Below are 20,521 nucleotides of genomic sequence, written 5' to 3'. Positions count from 1 at the left end.
TTAATTGTGCCAACGTTTCGGCCAGAATTTCTAGCCTTCCTCAGGGCTAAGAACAGAACAAGATAATAACCAATTAATACAGAAAATAAAAAAGAAAATATAAACAGTATGACATAAAGTAAATAATTGTACAGAATGGAATTAATAAAATAAAGTGATGAAAGAAGTGGAAATAGGTAATTGAATAAGTAGGTAAAATAACATAATTAAGGAAATAAAATAAAAATGAAGTTATATAATGCAATATTGCATTATCAGGAATTGTTTAGGATGAGAGATTAAGAACTAATGGGTTTGGGTGGGTAAGGATTTTGGAATGAAAAGAAGTATGTTGATGCAACGAATGGGATGTTGAGGTCTTTATGGATGAGTTTATTTCTAACGTAATAAGGAGCATCAAGGATTTGATGGTTTGGTAGAGCCCCATAGCTCAATTCCGTATGTCCAAATAGGTCTTATTATCACAGTGCATAATAGTTTTTAGTAGAAAATAGGAAGTTTAGAGCGTTTGTCAAGTAGGTGTTGTAGTAATCGGAATCTACGAGCAGTTTCCTGTCTTTTCAGACAAGTGTGGGGATTCCATGTAAGTCTCTAGTCAAGATGGAGTCCTAAGTATCGAATCTGTTCAACAGGCGTTAGTGGAGTATTAGGAAAGGATACTGGAGGCTTACGACGGAGAGTAAAGGTGATCTAGTGCGATTTGTCAGGATTTATTTTGATTCTCCAGTTTTGACACCATTCTTCAATGGATGTTATGCGTGTCTGTAGTGTATGTGATGCAGTAGTAGGGTCATTGTTTACAGCAGAGAGTATACATGTGTCATCAGCCTATGTTGTTAGGGCTGTGTTAGGGTGAGTTAGGATGTCAGCTGTATAAACCGTATAAAGAATGGGACCCAAGCTACTACCTTGAGGAACCCCGGCGGACTGAGAAAAGAGAGTTGAGTAGGCTAGGTTATGATTTACTTTAAAGGTTCTATCAGAGAGGTAGGAGCGGATTAAAAGGAAATATGTAGGAAGAATCCCCACATTCCATGTAATCTCTTGTCAAGATGGAATCTCTTTTATGATTCAAATTTCTGTCGAGGTTTGGCTGAATTTGAAGATAGGATTTCTGAACAAGAAAGATGCAAAATCGTGTCTCTACTTACATGTTATATAGACCTGTCTTCGTTGTCGTCCATCCTTATTTATAAGGGATATATCATTCTCATGAACTGTAAGAAGATTAAAATTAAAGTAATTTAAAATCTTTCTTAAGCAATTCTCCTGATTTTATATATTTATAAAAAGTATAATATGTGGTTCCTCCAATAATAATGGTTATTATTTGGTGAACTCTAGTCCAAGTTTAAGTCACTTCAGTTTTTTTTTTTTTTTTTTCGAAATCTTACTTCTGTTATTCAACTATCACTCCAAAATTATTAGGGCCAGAATCGAAGATTAAAATTCATGATATCGACATGACATATAGTATCACCCAACATCACAATTGAATACCGAATTGAAATCTATATTAATTATAAAACTGTGTTCTATTAAAATATACATTTATAAAACCATAAAAATATATTGAAAAAATAATCAATGACTATTATAAAAAAAAAAAAAAAAAAAACAGTTGACAATATTAAAAATAGCAGTATCAACTAATTTCGTGTCAATTGTTTAATATTAAAAATATGATTTCCCGAATTTTATAATTTTATAAAGTTTCAAAATATTATTTTTTCTCACCAAAAGTACTGAATTGATATTGGTACAAATTTTTGGGCTATTTTTTAATATAAATTACATATATCAATCCATAAAACTTTATTCAATAAAATAATGAACACAAATATTAAAATTAGATTTGCATTTCGCTGAAAGTTGATGTAGTCTTCCATGCTGATCCATTAGAATTTGAAAAAATTCAAATATATATTTTTTATACGCTTTTCGCAGATATTGGCCGTTTATTGTTGATATTAACCAAACTTGAGCCTCTATACTATCAAAATTAGAAACGTGAACTAGTACAGATCGGATCAACAAAAATGTCCTTCGAGAATTAAATTCATCTTATACCAGATTGGAAAAGAAACATGATATTTTTAAATCATTTAGGAAGCATCTGCTGGACAACAAATATAGAACGTGCGCCGAAGAAAAAAAAACAGCATGTGTTTTACAAAGAGCTAGTTTTTTTCAACAACCTCCAAGTCTTGGCTACCTGAACGACATCTGTCGGCATTGCAGCTGACTAAAAACGTATCAGTTTATCATAGTTAATATTAAATTTCAGAATAACCTAGCGAATTTCTAAAAGTTGATTATGAACTTCCTTAATGACTACTGAACTCGATAACATAACACTAATGTTTCGTCGATATCGTTAGAACTTTTTTTTTTTGACGCTAGAATCCGTAGAAAAATTGTTTTTGACTTCAATATTGTGCAGCGCCATTGATCACACGAGGAAGGCAATTCAACACGCGGTTTAGATACAGGCTGTTCTCAAAATTCTATATAATCCTTTCCAACCATCCTAATCCTTTGGTTCAAACCTTATCTAGTTCCACCCATCCCTACAGCCCACCTAGAAGGTTGAAACGGCAGTGGCCAAGAGACTTATTTTGGAATAAAAATGGACAATTGGAGTTCTGGCAATGATCAGATTCTCCAATCACGTTGTGTGTTTGCTTTAGCGCATTTGCTCAGCCTCCAGCGGCTCACTACCAGTGATGAGGGATGCGCTGGGATCTTATGACCTTTGCTCTACCCCTCACACGTGGGGGTATCCTGAGTGGGCTCAGGGATCCTCAGGTCGATTGTGTAAATATTGTATATAAGAGTCTAAATATGACTAGAGATTACATTATTTTATATATTTATTTTTTTCATACACATAGTTTGATTATATTCATTTCTTCATTATTCTTATATTTGTATATATTTTAAGAGAGATTTTATTAATTTTTATGCACTTTTTTATATTTTTATTTCTTCGATTTATTCATTTATTTTCATTCTTATTTTATTATGAATGTTATCTTTCACCACTATTACCTATTGCCCACAATAGCGTGACAGATTGTAATATCTATCAATTAAATAAAGTTTTTTTTGATAGAAAAAAAACAAAAACAGGTTGATATCTAGGTCATTCCATATATAACCGAGGTGGGGGTCATGTGTTTTTTCGTTGGACCGCCACGAAATAAAAGTCAACTTCTCTGGCCGAATTCAATACGGTGCCGCTGCAGTCACAACGCAGTAACCAGGAGGATGTCAAACGGCCCTACCCACTCAAGTCATTCACAATATACTACCTAGAGTAACTTTCCTACCACCTACCTGTAATACTTTAGGGGTTATAGTTAATAAACAAAAGAATAGACAGTAGTAATTTTGAAAAATCTGCCATATTAGGGCAGGATAAAATATGATGATTTTACTAATAACTTTAAAAGATATTTTATTTTTTCATTTTTCAACTACTGTATGCCGCAAAAAATTACCAGTGCCTTCAAAATAGACGTAAAAAAAATTCAGCTCATCTCTGCAAGTGATATTGAATTTTCTGTAAGTTTTCACAAGATTAAATAACCCTATGTTAAAATTTACTCATAATTAATAACTTTTTTTTTTAATAATTTATTTATTGATATTTACAACTGTATGCATATATACACATCAATTAAATTAATAACTTAAAACAACAATTCTACTTTCTTCCATATTAATTAATAACTGATCAGTGATACTGTTATAAACTATAGTAACTACTAATAAAACAAAAAAGAAAGAATATATACAGCTTATTTTAAGATACGCGAGAACTAAATGGCAGTCAGTTGAAAACATTTATTGCTCCAATAAATACTTAAATCAGGGTAATTTTTTAAACGTCTACTATAATTATATGTAAGATGTGAAACAATACTGGAGAGTTATCGTAGACTATCCGGTATTTCAGGAACCACATCCTGAAGCTTCAACACCACATCCTAAAATGGCAACCGCTGTATAGAGCTCAATTTAGCTTTAATCTTTTTGGAAAAATTTTAATAAAGATCATAAAAACTGGTTGAATTCATCATGTTTTAAACAAGACTGTTTGATGAACCAAAGATTTATTTGTCTCTTAATGGTCGTTAATCAGCAAAAGAAGGCAGCCTAATTTAAAAAATAAATATATTGAGTTCCTATTCATCCCTCTATTCTTAGTCCGCTGGTGTTCCTCAAGGTAGTATTATTATATATTATATATTATTTCGTTATAACCTTTTATTATTCTTATTTAATATTTACGTTTCATTATACATCTTTTAACTTTTTCATTTAATTTGTTAATTTATGTTTACATCATTTAAGTGTCTGTATCTTTTTTTAGCCCTGATGAATCCCTGAAACGTGGGGCGAAACGTTGGCTCAATATAGATAACTTAATCACTATTTGAGTTTTTCTTTGACCACGCCTGGATCATCATCCTTTTAGTAATAGTTTTCTATTTGAAAAATCTATACAAAAATAGTGGACAACTTGACCTTTTTGCTCCACTCTCAGGACTTTAGACTGCAATTAAATTATTTTAATTAAATATATTAACTTATACTACATACTAAATTGAAATAATCAATCTAATTTATAAATTTTCCATGTATATTATGTTGTAACATAACATTATTTCTATAACAATCTCTATAAGGCTCCCAGATACATTGATTTGTAAATAAAAAATTACTATATAGAAGACATTTCACAAGGATTTTTATTCACAAATTCAACCCTCGGGGTCAAAATACGTACAATACTTTGATTTCACCCTAGACAGGTCTCTAAAATGTGCTGAACATCTGTTGAAGGCGTATAAACCAAAAAAAAAAATTTAATTTGATAAAAAATCCAAATTAAGCTCCAAAAATAAATTAATTTTATATAAATCGGTTATTTCATCACAGTTAACATAAGACTCACACGTCTGGATCAACGTATTTAACCAATTATAAAAAACTGGAAATGATTCTTAATTTATCTTCGAAAACAATCAACAATTATTCTCGCTATAAAAAAATAACCACCATGCCCCAAGAACTGTATCTTCCCTCGATAATTACTCAACAATTAAAACTAGTTTTAGCTCGAACTGCTATATACTTCAGTTAAAAAAAACATTTACCTAAATATCATTTATAAAATAAATAGGTTAAAATAGACGTTCTCTTAAACCCTACGTTCATAAAAAAAAAAACACATTTCATTAAGCTAATTTTGTTAATGTATATATTCCATTTTTTTTATTTATTAATTTATAAGGCGTTTCTAAACTGCATGTTAATTCCGACTATAACAACTAGAAAAACCGTTTAAACTTCTAATCCATTACAAAAGACTGATCTACATGGCTATAATAAGGTCTATCTGGACATACGGAGTTCAGCTTTGGGGCTCCACTAAACCTTATAATTCTTCTCGTATCCATACTTAATATCTTAAATCCATCGAAAAATTTTCAATGCTTCTTACTTTTTCACAAATAAAATCATCCATAAAGACCTTAATGTTCCACATGCACCCGATATAGCCCGAGCCTTCCATTATAAACTCCCTAATATGTATATATATTTTTTTGTATTGGAGGAAGATCAGGGTGGTGGTCAATAAAGCTATCAAAAAAATAAAAGAAAACTATTTATTGTTAACCAACGTTTTTCCCCACTTTGCAGGGCTTCGTCAGGATTAAATGATAACAAGATAAAGCATTGTAAGAATTCACAAAACGTTAAAATAAATATACAGAGAAAATACGAAAGTGAAATAAATAAACAAATATTTTTGTTTATAAAATATATAAAAGAAATAATAGTAATAATTTAAGGGATAATATATCTAGGAGGACTAGAAACTAGATATTAATACATAGATACAGTCTATTGACTAAAAAAAAATATTTGTTTATTTATTTTATTTCCATATTTTCACGGTAGATTTATTTTATTGTTTTGTCAATTCTTACAATGTTTGTATCTCGTTTTTCATTTAGCCCTGACAAAGCGCTGCAAAGTGGGGAAAAACTTGGTTAACAATAAATAGTTTTCTTTTACTATTTTGATACCTTTATTGACCGCCACCCGGACTATCTTCCTACAATCTACTTCATGCGGTCAACTATCTTCTTCCAATTTTTTTTTATATATTTTATTCTGTGTAGGTTTTTGTTTAAATTTTTCCTTATCTGGACATACGGAATTGAGCTATGGGGCTCCACTAAACCATCTAATTCCTCTCGAATCCAATCCTTACAGTCCAAAATCCTTCGTAAAATCCTTAATGCTCCTAACTTTGTCACAAATCAAATCATCCATCAGGACCTCAATGTCCCCTATGTTGCCGATTTGGCCAGAACCAGATACCAATCCTTCCATAATAAACTTCCCAACCACCCAAACCAACTCGTTTCTAACCTGGCTTTGCCTTCCTACCAAATAATCCTCGTAGGCGTCTGAAAAGAAGATGACCTCGAAATCTTCTCCTTTAGAAATGTTTTTGGAGTTCTATCAATGGGTAGATTCTCCACATGTTTGTATCATGTCATATATAACTTACAGTAAATTTACTTGGTGTGTATATATGTATACAGTTGTAAATAACAATAAATAAGTTATTAAAAAAAAAAATAAAAATTTTCCTAACTTAGACAATTAATATCTTGGAAGATTCTTAATTTTTTTTTATTATTGAACTTATTTATTGATATTTACAACTGTACATAAAATACATCATGTAAATTTGAGGAAATCATAATGGTATGGTACAAGCATGTAGAGAAACTACCCATTGGTAGCACTCTAAAAATATTTTTACAATATTTTATAAGGTCTCGAGGCCATCTTCTTTTCAGATGCCTCGGAGAATTGTCCGGACTAAAAGAGGAAGCAAGATTAGAAACTAATGAGTTTGAGTGGTTAGGGAGTTTATAATGGAAAGATTGATATCTCGTTCGGGCTAGTTCGGTTACAAATGGAACATTAAGGTCTTTGTGGATGATTTTTCTTAAATTTATTACAAGTTTTATTATGTGTAATCAAATACTGATTGATTGTGTGGAAGGGCATCCGTAATCACTTGAAATAGTAATTTTATAATTGTAAATACAGCTAATAAAGTTTTATTATTAATATTAGTAGAATTAATAGATTCGTATTATTTTTTAAGCACCCCCCACTTAAAAACAATGCCTGGATCAACCCTTGTACAGCAAACTGGATTAAGACCGCCAACATGGGTTCCCTTCTATTTCCACTTACCGCCTCAGTAGCTTCCCGGCTACGTCCATGTTTGGTTCGGTATTTCTCCAATTCCTCTTCCAAGCTTCATAAATGACTTCACTTCGCCGGTGAGTAGCAATTTATATTTAGGTTGATTTTATTAGGCTCTGACCTCAATCGTTTCTACTAACTGGGAAGTTGATGAGGAAATAATACCATTGAAATTGGAAGACATCAAGACCTCGAATTATAAGAGTTTTACAAATCGTTATTTGATTGTAAGCGAAACATTGTTGTGACAAACTGGACTTTTCAGAATCTTGAATAATATATTTTTTTTACAGTGGAATAATACATAATATTATTTATGATTAAAACAAAAACAAAAATAAAATATCTATGTTCTATTGGCATGATAATGGTTTAATTATTAGTAACCATAAATAATCATTCATTTAACTTACTTGGAAATAAAGTTAACGTACTTATCCCTATAATTTCTAAAACGAAATGATATGCATCAGATTTTATATTTTAAAAACAATTTATTTCCTTTATAATATAAGGTGTTACCCATGGTGGGTTTTTATTTACTATTATTATCACTTCATATAAGAATTTATTCGCAAATTAAATATTTTTAGTTGTGTTGCATATAAACTTTTCAGCGTATTAAAAGGTTTTTTTTTATTTAAAATCGAAATCTGTCCCATCTTCTGAAGATTATTTTATTTATTTTGAGCGGATTTGTGCAGCTAGGTAGAAATAAAATAACATATGTGAGCACCATAAACCTTTTTAAAAAATATATTATTATACTTCCTATAGAAAGTTGCCAATACGTTTAAAAAAAAAAGTAGTATTCACAAACCCTGTGATTAGTTTTTCAGAGTGCTAAAATACAATATGGCCGTTTTATGTCTGTTAAAACTTGGGCTAATCTCATAAACAGAAAAAGATTTGATGAGGTTTTCATGGCCATTTTTAATTTTGATATTGTATTATAATTTAATATATTTATTTTTATCTTAGGAATTAATTTTTCTTCTTGCTTAAAATTCTTTATTTTAAAGAATTATAACTGTTTAATAACAGTACAATTATAACTGTTTAAACCTCCTTATAACTGTTTAATAATTCTTTTTCCTGTGATATATATTTCGTATTAAAAACTGTTTCTTGTTCTTCCAGTTGGGGGTAAAATTGAGATGAAGTTTGTACGGTGTAATCTAGGAAAACATCTATAGCAAATAGTAACTTCTACTGATTACTGAATAATCGTTATTGTTCTCAGAAAGTATTTGAAGAATTATCTTTACCAATTTAGTGAAAATTTTATGACTTACATTGGTCAAAAATGTTGATTGTTTTTTAGTTTTTATTTTAAAAATTAAATGTTGATTATATGTATCGAATTATAACCATGACCTTAATTTTGTAATTATGAAGTTTTGTTGAAACCAGAACGATATTTCGAATTTTAGCGCTATGTTTCAATTGTTACTTAATAATAAAAGTAAGCGATGGGGAGAGAGCTTGCAGTTCCTATTTTTAATTTTTTTATAATTAGGAGAAGTTCAAGATATAGCTTTCCACTCATTGACAATTTCCCCCCAAAATGCAACAAATATCAAAATTATGAAAACCTGATTCTGACAAATATTGTCAAAAATATTCTTTTATTCTCCTATTTCTGAAACGAAAATAATAACTCTTATATAAGGCCATAAAAAATGTTTAGGCTCAAAGATTCTCTTAAAAATGGCGAATAACCCAACATATTCAAAAGTGAAATTGAGAGAGAATGTTAGTTACTAAATTTTTATTAAAGTTTTATGTATAGAATTAATTAAAAATTCTAACCGTATAGTGTAGGAATAATTTCATATAACGTTTATTACTATTTGATAAAACATTAATATTACCACTTCGATAGTTTTGAGTACATTCATTTATTCCTGTTCTTCCAGTATATTTTATATTCAATCTGTTTATTTGAATAAAAACAAATTTAATAACTTCAATATGAACAATTTTTTTTCCATTTTTTTTTTTAAATTCTACTTGTCAATTTTTTTGGTTATCACCGTTTTTAAGAGAACCATTGATCCTAAAAAAAAAATGCGCTAAAATAAAGCTATTTAAATTTACATTAAATTCCTTTTCTATGTTCTTATTGAACGAATATTTTGTGAAATAAGAGAAAATCATGAAAACTTTTCACCTCTTGGAGAAAATTGTCAATCTTTGGATTTGGTCTTGGTATGTTTTTGAAATTAGTGGTCTTAATAAGCTCATTTTGATTTCGAAATGTTGCAATTTTGTTCAAATTTAAAACAGAAACTGTAAGTAAGTTTTGGTTATTAAGTAACAATTGAAAAAACAAAATCACTAGAATCCAAAATCGTTCCAGTTTCTACAAAAGCAAATTTTATCTTGTAAATAATTGTTTTCGTCTATTAGCTATGCGGAATGAATCAAAATTTGGCACATAGAACTCAAACACAAAAATCGTGTTTTTTGATGTTATTTTAGCCGTTTATGATTAATTTCTTTAAACATTAAAATCAGGAAAATAGATATAGGAGAGATTATCATACTTTTTGGTTCTTTGAGTTAAATTCAATTTTAAATATGATACCTTACATTGCAGTGTATTGTGATAGTTAATGATTTCCTTTCAGGCTAAAAAGTAAACATTTAGATCCGAAGGCACGCTGACAGAGACAAAATGACAATTTCAGGAGCTGTAGTATGAGTCATGGAAATTGCCCTGAGATATTTTCTGCCTGTCATCTTCAACCTTTAGATTCACAATACTTTCTAGCGTTTCCATAAAAATTAAAAAGTTTTTCAACTGGCCATCATTTTTTTAAAGCGCTTCAAACATAATTCATATTTCAAAATAAAAACTAGAAAATTTTTTCATTTCATGAGCTCACAAATTCAAAAGCCTAATAGTTCCTTTGAATTATGGACAAGAAAACTATTTTGAGGACAATGAAAAATATTTTAAAGCTCAAGGAAGTTATTTTGAATAAAAATAAAAACATAAAAATAAAAACAAGTTTCTTTTTCATTAATTTGCCTCATACTGTAGAAACCGAAAATTCTTATGTCAATTATTTAGTCTCATTATTAATTTTAAGAAACTGCACAGTACCGATTTTTGGACATGCATTGAATAGACCAAAACTCTGTTCTTACATACACTCAATTATATTTATTTTTTTTTTTATAAGATAAAATATTGCAGTATATATCCATTTATTAACTAGGTACTGTTAATATTGGTTTGTACCACCTTTTGGATTTTTTTGGTTTTTTATTTTTTTAGCCAGCTTATGTAAGTCCGGGAAGTTTGAAATGTACACCCCTATTTCCTTAGAGTGTAAATGATGAGATGTAAATTCGTCAGCTTACACTGAGTTAATATCTGCGTTCTACTCACTTTTTTTTTTAGTAAATTTTGAACCTTCTTGAACTTTTAAAAATTCATTATTGGAAACATCTGGAAATTAATTGCCGGTTAATTTGGGTTGGAATTACGAATATAAATTTTGTTTCTGCTAAGAATACACAGTTTGAAAAAAAGATAAAGAATTCGTAATGCAATCGGGAAATGTCGAACAGTCTCGGCTTTTCCAGTTCTAACAGCTATTTTTCGTTTTTTATTCATCAGTTACTCATAAAATTCTTTAATATTTTGTATTTATCCATTCCTTATTATTGATGACAGTGAGAATTATTTTTTTTCAAATAAAGAAAATTAAAGATACTTTAGGGGAAAGATTTCTGAAAAATTCACGTTTAAGCTCTGTCAGAGTACTCTAATGAGAAAAAGACTTGTCTAAAATTTAAGATCATTCAATCGTTCGTTGATGTACCGAATTTAATTAAAATCGTAAAATTCATTTTCGAGAAAATCGGAAAAATATGAAAAATCGATTCTATAAAGTGTCACTTCCAGACGGCCGATTTTATCAAAAAGGTTGCTGTCACTTTCTAGGCATATACTCAGCTTAAATATTTAATTTCAATTTCTTAAGACTTCTCGTTTTTGAGCTGAGCCTATTATCCATACAGACCATTTTGCAAGAATTGGTTATTTGGACTCCTCGTGAATTTCCATCAAAAACATGAAAATTCTTCATAATTGTAATTCTTCCCCATAATATATATTTTATACATAGGTAAGTGACAGTAAATAGACAAACCTTTATTGTTTCAAACTCATTATGAATTTATCCTTGAAATAAATGTAGTGGAAAAATAATAAAAATGTATACCAAAAAAGAAATTTTTATTCAGTTAAAACTTAAACAAAACAAAATCTAAATTAAGTATATATTCTATATATGTATGTATAGTTGACCGTAAAAATTGATATATAGGGAGATGGTCAGGGTTGCGGTCAAAAGAGAAATAAAAATAAATAGTTGGAAACTATTTTTATTTCTCTTTTGACCGCAACCCTGACCATCTCCCTATATAAGTATATATTCATTTAATTTAGCCAGTAGAAAGTCTTCAAGCCCGTTTTTTCTTTATTAAAACCAGTCCATCAAATGGTTTCTAAATTAAATTCTACTTAATTTTTTTTTTTATTTGACAAAAAATAAGTTAAAATAAAAGAATAGTAACTGACGGTTTAATTTTTCCCTAATTGACATTGGATCATACAATTCATCTGTGACATTTGAGGTTTACTATTCTTGCGATACACCCTGTAGCTAAGTTACTATAGTAAAAATGATTTTAGGAATATTTTATCATAAAATATTAATTTTTACGATAAAATTCTTACTTAGCTTGATTTGTCCTTATTAGGTATTCTTTAGCTTTTTTCCTCCCTAATAGATATTTGAAATGTAGGTTTAATCTAATAAATATTTGAAATAAAAAAAAGTATTCATTTGCTGATTATACATTTCATAACATATATACTCTATAAAACCCAACATAAAATATATATATAAATTGTTTAAGGTGAAAATATGGAACATCGTCAGGATCTAGTAAATGACTTAGTCATTTTTATCACATTCTGTATCATCTTGTTTTATTCTCATTATTATTATTAATATTATATTAATTTACTTATTGTAAATTTGCAGCTTTATTATTCACCTCATAATCCTTTCAGTTATTTTTTATTTAATTTAATTTAAATTTTTGTTTAATAATTATTTTATTTTTATTTTTTACTTTATTTTCATTTTAGTAGTTGTTAATTAAATTGAGATCAATTCATATTGATTTATCTAAAAAATTGTTTAGCCCCCACCACGCCCTAATAGTCTATACTGTAATATTTACATTTCACTTATGTCTATGTTTTTTGAGCACCGATCGATAGATTTTGTCATCTGGTCGAACCGTATTGGATGTAATTTTTTAAAGGAATAAAATAAAAAAATAATGAAACTATTTTTTTTTTTTTGTATATGTAGTATCACCTAATTTTAGTATTATGCATAAATGCTCTGAGTGTAGTATTATCTCCTCATATAAAAGAACATGAATCTCTTTTAACTGGCTGAGCTGGGGTGCAACAATCCCTCTCCGTGTAGTCCAGACTCATTAACATAAACATTACAAAAGTGTTTCACAAAAAAAGTCGGCAGCTTTTGTGATGCCTAACGGTTTAAGATTTTAAAGACCCCTGGGAAACAGATTCGTTTTATGGTACTTCTTTTCGTCTTTGAATCATTGTTACTAAAATGCATTTTTAAGCTGTTTCGGGAAAAAATTTACAAATTTTTAGTACACTAGAATTCGCCCAAAAAATATTATAATACTATTCATCGGTAAATTTAAATATCTTGTGTTGTATTATTTAGTTTATCATACGAAATTTAAGATATATGTTAATTAATTTTATTTTACTCCCTCATTTCAGTTCAATGACTTTTTAAAATAAAAATTCGTAATTTTAAAAAGTTGATGCAAAAGATAAAATAAAAGATGTTGTTTTCGCCCACATTTTTTATGAAAATTCTCACGTGCTCCCACTTTTTACTTTACAATTATTCTTATATTTTCTATGAATGTTAATGATTGTATGAAATTTCAGAATCTCATGCTCATATTTTATATCGGAGTTTTCTAATTTTTATAGAAAAATTTTCTTGTTTATGATCAAATATAATGAACATCATCAAAATCGAAATTCTTAAAGCATTTAGATATAATTGAAGGATTTTTTGAAAGTTGACAATCCATATGAAAATTGAACGAGAGGTTTTATTTATTGTTTCAAACACGCGAGTTAGATTGTTTTATAAAACTGGAAGAAAATCCCTGGTTATTTTTGAACAGACCTCAATTTAAATAAACGCGAAAATCTTAACATCTTATTGTGCCTTATTTTCTTATTATTTTTTTTATTTGATGTAACTAGTTCAGAACTTGTAAAAGTTCACTTGAAAAGAAATATGTGGGATGGATGAGGATGAACAAATAAAATTAAAATTAACAAAAGAAAAAAAAACAATTGCAATTAAATTTATCGATCATAATTGTACAAAGTGCATATATCTAATACGGTTGTATGGATCCCTTTTCCGGCTCTCAAGCAGTATAGATTTCGACGAATGAGGTACCAATAAAAAGTGGATTTTATGGATAAGTGTCGAATATCAATATCTCGATTTTTAAGTTCGTGACGGAACTTAAATAAAAGTTATTTAATTATTTTAAGTGAGAAGTTTCAAAACAAAGAAAAAAAGGTGTCAGAGGGAAGTCGGCGGATCGATTACAAATTGGGTTATAAAGATTTAAAGTTCGTTCCCATGGAACTTAAGTTCGGTCCTGTGTTTTAAAGCCTACAAAATGATTCGTTTTGAGGTAGGGAATGAATTAGATTCAGGTCAAACTACTCATTTTATTTATTTTTTATTTTTTATTTTTATACAGTTATAAATAACAATAAATAAATTACTAAAAAAAAAAGTATTCCTTCCCTGTTCAGAGTTTGAATTCAGGCCAAATGAAACCCTGTAGTAATCATTAACTTTACTTCATTAATGGTCATTATTATGAAAATAACTATCAGATACTATAGTATTGTAATCTACTTAACTGCTTGCGTTTGAACTTAACTTTAACTCCATGCCAGACTGAACTGAGTTCACCCGACCGTAACTTACGACCCCGTCCAGTACAGTACAGACTCAACCATTCATTGATGATTTACATCTGTTTTTATTGAAAATGTCGATCTAGATCTGTCTAGACACGAATCTCCTCAGAAGAAAACATTCTGTATTTATACGCCTTGACAAAACTGGGAACTATTTGATCCATATTGCCGTTATATACAAGTAAATATTTGGATTATAACTGTATCATATACAATATTTGCGTTTGTTGCAAACGATCTTGTGAAAAAAGTTTGACTTTTGTTTAAAAAATCCTGGAAAAACTGAACTACCAGTACATTAATTTATTGGAAAATTAAAAATAAATTTCTTAAAATAATTTTTTTTTAATAATGTATTTATTTTTATTTACAACTGTATAATAATATATATAACAAGTAAATTTTCTGTAGGTGACATAGTGACATAATACAAACATGTGGCGAATCTAACCATTGATAGAACTTCAATAACATTCCTAGAGGAGAAGATCTCAAGGCCATCTTCTTTTCAGACGCCTAGGAGGATTATTAAGTAATAAAGGAGAAGCTAGGTTAGAAACAAGTGGATTTGGGTGGTTGGGAAGTTTATCATGGAAGGATTGGTATCTGGTTCTGGCTAAATCGGCAAAATATGAGACATTGAGGTCCTGATGAATGACTTGATTCGTGACAAAGTAAGGAGTATTAAGGATTTTACGAAGGATTTTGGACTGTAATAATAGGATTCGGGAGGAATTTGATGGTTTAGTGGAGCCCCAAAGCTCAAATCCGTATGTTCAGATAAAAATAATTTTTCTTTTTTTGTATTTATTTAATGTAATTTACAACTGTACAAAATAATACAATAAGTAAATATGTTGTATGTTTCATATACACTTCAAAATCTTGAAAAGGAACCACCCATCGGTGGTACTTCAAACATTAATTTAAATCAGAAGGTCCCGTGGCCACCTTCTTTTCAGACGCCTCGGAGGATTATCAGGGATTGTTAAGGATGAAAGATTAAGTATTAATGGGTTAGGATGGTTAAGGAGTTTGGAATGAAAAGACGCATATCTGTTTTGGGCCAATTCTGCAACGAATGGGATGTTAAGGTCTTTGTGAATGAGTTTATTTGTAACGTAATAAGGAGCATCAAGGATTTTGGATTGTAAGGATTCGATGTGGGAGGAATTTGATGGTTTGGTGGAGCCCCAGAGCTCAATTCCATATGTCGAAATTGGTCTGATTATCGTACTGTATACTAATTTTTGTAGTGAATGGGAAATTTAGAGCGTTTGTCAAGTAAGTGTTGTAGCAATCGGAATCTACGAGCAGTTTCTTGTCGTTTCAGTCTTGTGTGTGGATTCCAAATAAGTCTCTTGTCAAGATGGAGTCCGAAGTATCGAATCTATTCAACAGGCGTTAGTGGAGTATTTAGAAAGGATACTGTAGGACAGGAGGGTACAGAAAAAAAAATTAAATAATTGTTTCCAATAAAAAAATATATATATAAACACAAAAATATTTTATATGTAAACAGTGGTGTCCAAATAGAACATAGAACGAAGAAAATGGATGTATCATAGACCAAATAAAACCATACGCTTCATAATAGGAAAATTCAAAATCTGCTGCAGCATGTCAAAATCTTATCGTGAAAAGATACTTCTGACTGTACTTTCTTTATTCTTTACTTTTTCTAGTTATTTATTTATACTTTACATTTAAATTTTTTTATTTTATTTAATCAAAAAATCTTTTGTCTTTATCTATAATATGCAACACATATTTGAGTTTATATTTATAACTATTTTATAAACTAAAATAATTTTATAGGTGTATTAGAATTCTTACTTATTACCATTTTTTAAAAAAAAAGTATGAACTATACAATGGATCAAATAAATTAAAAGGTGTGACAGTGCACCGAAAAATTGGCTAATAATAAATCAAATAAGAAAAACGTTTGATATTACTAATATTTTACATTCAATCTAATCTTATTCTCATGAAATAATTATAAAAACAAATATCTAATTCATTATTCAATTAATTGCGTATTAGCAACAGAAAATAAAAATATTTAGTTCGTAATATTTCCTGTGTATTAAAAGAATTATATTAATTAAAAAAGTATAGTAATAGATTTTTTCAAACTAGTTTGGACTAGGATTGGTTGAATTATTTTATTTTTTAAATTTGGTTTTCATGAAATAAATTACTAACAACTACAAAATTATACATTCTTTAATTATAATATTTATTAATTAAGTTGCTTTTTGTCATTCCTTTTAAAGAGTTTGGAGTGTTATCTTATATATAAAAAATCTTCCTTAAATCTCATAAAGTTGATCCAACTCCGAGTTTAATGCATAAAAACTAGACTATAAAATATATATCTGCAAATAATTTTAAGAATTAGATTCTGCCACACTTAACACGGGAATGCATTTATAGCAGTCATAAAACTGTTACTAATTGGTAAATAAATCCATTAAGTAACAAATCGATTTTTTGGATTTTTTTACCTATAACTTTGTTATAATACGGTGTGTTCTAGAGAAACTACTATAACAAATTAATGAACATCGAATTCTTCGGTGAATGAATACCACAACTTATTATTTTGGTAAATTAATATGCCATAAACCGTAAAAAAAAAAAAAAAAAAAAAATTATATATAATATTTATACTTTCTTGAGACTGGTAATTATAGTTTAAATAAATAAATTTTATCCAATTTTATTATCAAAACAATTTATATTTCTCCTTATACGTCCGACGTTTCGGACAATTCGGCCATCCTCAAGGACAATCTATCACAAACAGCATTTATTATACTTTGATTTTGAATGATTTTTAACAATTTTAAACAAATTACAATATTATAAATAAATTATCATACCTTAATAAAATTTTAGAACCACGTCGATTTTAAAAAACTTTATGCAAGCTATTCTATCCAGGTCATTAATTTCAGTCCACAATTACCCTATGAGACATTAAAACATTAGGGAATCATATAATTTTATTAATAAGGATAAGGATATTAATTGTGGATGGCCAAATTGGCCGAAACGTCGGACTAATAAAGAAGTATAAATTGTTTTGAGATAAAAATTATTTATTTAAACAAAAAAAAGATTGTTTTAAAAACAATGATATCTGCATGGATTTTTCGTATTGGACTTCGAGATTAAACATTGCCTGCCGCCAGCGAGATAGTCTGAGTTCCATATCGACTCACATTAACATGGACAACTTGCATTGTTCCCACGCCAGGTCAGAGCTGTCGTGACAGAAATTCACGGATGGTCTAAATGCCAGGGCCATCTTTTTTTGGTTGATTTTCTTTTTGAAGGGTCTAAGAAAGATAACCATAACGTTGTAATGGATAGTACTTTAGTTTCCTTTCATTGGAAGTAATTACGTTTTAGTAATATATGTTGCTTCAAATAAATTATCAAGCTATGTATTGATTATATAACGCTAGATTAATTAAATATTATCACCTTGAATATTGATTAAGATATGTTATTATTTAAGTAAAAACAAATACAAATTCAACCTAGGTTCGAAAATGAGTTTGACAAAATAAGATAATAAACGAACAAATTGGATTAATAACGAACTATTTTTAATATGTTATTCCCATTATTCGTCGTGCAAAATATTCTTTAACAAATGATCGATTTTTTTTTTTTTTTTTTTAGGCACAAATAATATCTTATATATTCTCCAATGCATACTCAGCATTATTATTTTTATTTTTTTTTGAGTCGTGGATAAATGCTTGGATATTAAATTTAATACTAACAAACAGCCCATTTAATTAATAGATACGATATTAATGTTAATATTATTATTTTTTATTTATTTTTTTCTTATGACGAATAATCAACTTATTCTCAAAATAAAAGCAGAAAAAGATTTTGAAAATGAAAATATTTACCACAACAAGGAATTGCCAGGTGTTCAGTACTTAGTGAAGAAGTACTGTTTCTTGTACAACAGTTGTACAAGAAGGTGATTTATTCATGATCACAATCAGTTCGATAATTTGAAATAAAATTCACCAAAGTTAGGCATTTGGAAGTAGCCGATGGATTCTTTGATTTATATTTTAGTATGTGGAACTGTCGATTTGTGTTTTCTAACTTATTTATTCATTAAATTATTTTATTAGTATTATTTAATTTTTTTTTTAAACTTATTTTATCTATTCATGTACATCTTTTAACCAACTTTTTATTATATTTTCCTTTAAATTTATGTATTAGTTTTGTTTTAGTAGAAGGAATTCATTTATTTGTTTTTCTTGTTCTTTGTTTAAACTGATCTACTGCTGTGACTATTATTTCTCTGGTTTGATCTTACATTGCTCTCTAATAGTGAATTTGTTTAACGGGTCACTGGAGAGGATCTGAGAGGGTGAATTCGGGGAGTGAATTTATCGATCAAATGAAATAAAAAATGTGAAATTGTGAAATGGAAGGAACAAGAAAGGGAAATAAAAAAGGAATGAATTGAAATATTTGTATTTAGTGTGTGGACTGGAATTGATCGTAAAAGGAAACTGGGGGAAAAAAAAAACTGTTTCCTTTCTTTATATTATTTCGTGTAAAAATATGTAATTTATATGTCCGATCACGGATTGATTAGTATGCTGTGTAATGTAGCAACACGATGTATTTGGGCAGAATGGATGAATAAAGCATTTCTCTCACTCTATCCATTTAGCCCTTATTCTTTCGGTTGACTATCCAGAACTTGTAGATTTTTAGCCACGCTGCCTGTCTTGGGCTAGTGCTTTCTAGTTTTCTGCATGCATGTCTTTTGCATCATTGTTGATTCTCTGTATCAATCTGTTTTTGGCTTCCCATGAGATCTTTTGCTAACTTTGCTAGCATTCATGTTTGTGTAGAGGCGTCCTAATGGATTGCTTCGAGCCACATTTCCCGTCCATCTTAACCTCCTTGCCTCTGCATCATGAAATTAACTGACCAGACTCTGCAAGCAGTTTGCTGTTAGTTCTTCTCCTCTATGCGTTAAGGCTCTGATTCCAGATCGCTCCCGTAATGGTACGAAGGATTTTCCTTTCAAATTTCCCGATTTTGCTTTCTAGGGTACCTTAGAGCCCCGGTCTCAGGATTTCATAGCTGGCTTTATCACGGTATTGTATACCTCTGGCTTCATATTTTTGGATATTTTTTATTTATATTAACAATAAAAAATGTTCCTATTTAAACCTTACTTCTTATGTTTAAAAAAAAATTATTTATTGTCCTACAGGATTTCCATATGTCTGATTGACGAGTAATACTGGATTACGGGAAAGGCTTAATAACTCATTATATATAAGTGATTTTGTGCAACATATTTATGTTTTTTTTAAAGGAGTTTTTAAGTGACATCTCATACAGGATACTATGAGTTCCCATTCTCCCAATTCTATCTGTGCCCTCACGATGACAAAAGGTCTGATGTCATCTTCGAAATTTCAAGGAAAGTCAGCGTCATGGGTTGTCTCATTCGCGAGAGATAAAGATGGCATTTAAAAAAACTAGTTTAAAATACTTAAATAAACAATTTTTGTAATGAATTCAAACTGATCAAGTATGATTTATGTCAGTATTATTTTGGTTTTTGGTAACTATTAGATAAACATTCCGCACAGTTTCACTTTTATAAACATTTAGGTATATATGCTTTAATTACTTAATATTTTTTTTTTATTATTTATTTAATGTAATTTACAACTGTACAAAATAATATAACAGGTAAATATGTTGTATGTTTCTAAATTTAATAATCCTTTGACTGGAAGATTCTTAAGGTATTAACTTGATTTAGTGAATGACAACAATTTCTTCCTTATTACCATATATAATAATTTATTTCATATTACACAGCAACGTTTCGGGAGATTTCCCCCATCTTCAGGCTGTTGTTTCACAGTCATGCTGCAGCACAATTACACAGTTATGAATGAAGACCGTATGAAAAATATTAATGTAAAATTCTTACAGAATCTGCGAATTGTGCTGCAGCATGACTGTGAAACAACAGCCTGAAGATGGGGGAAATCTCCCGAAACGTTGCTGTGTAATATGAAATAAATTATTATATTGTAATAAGGA

The 20,521-nt window shown here is 29.1% G+C and overlaps 1 long non-coding RNA gene across 2 annotated transcripts in view; it reads left to right on the top strand.

Annotated features, from left to right (window-relative positions):
• LOC106688211 (uncharacterized) overlaps window positions 1-20,521 on the top strand; it is a 95,444-nt gene that overhangs the window by 38,551 nt on the left and 36,372 nt on the right. The window contains exon 1 of one of the 2 annotated variants that reach the window (XR_010844239.1): window positions 7,358-7,382. The exons of the other annotated variant lie outside the window; for it this stretch is intronic. This is a non-coding gene — a long non-coding RNA (uncharacterized lncRNA). Of the gene's footprint in view, window positions 1-7,357; window positions 7,383-20,521 lie in introns of those variants that run through there. 2 annotated transcript variants of the gene reach the window in all.

This window comes from Halyomorpha halys, unplaced genomic scaffold (genome assembly GCF_000696795.3).
Source record: "Halyomorpha halys isolate HHAL.00 unplaced genomic scaffold, Hhal_1.1 Scaffold1081.1, whole genome shotgun sequence".
NCBI classification, from domain to species: Eukaryota; Metazoa; Arthropoda; class Insecta; order Hemiptera; family Pentatomidae; genus Halyomorpha; species Halyomorpha halys.
Note: the sequence above shows the minus strand (reverse complement) of the source record. Positions and strands in the feature narration are given on the sequence as shown.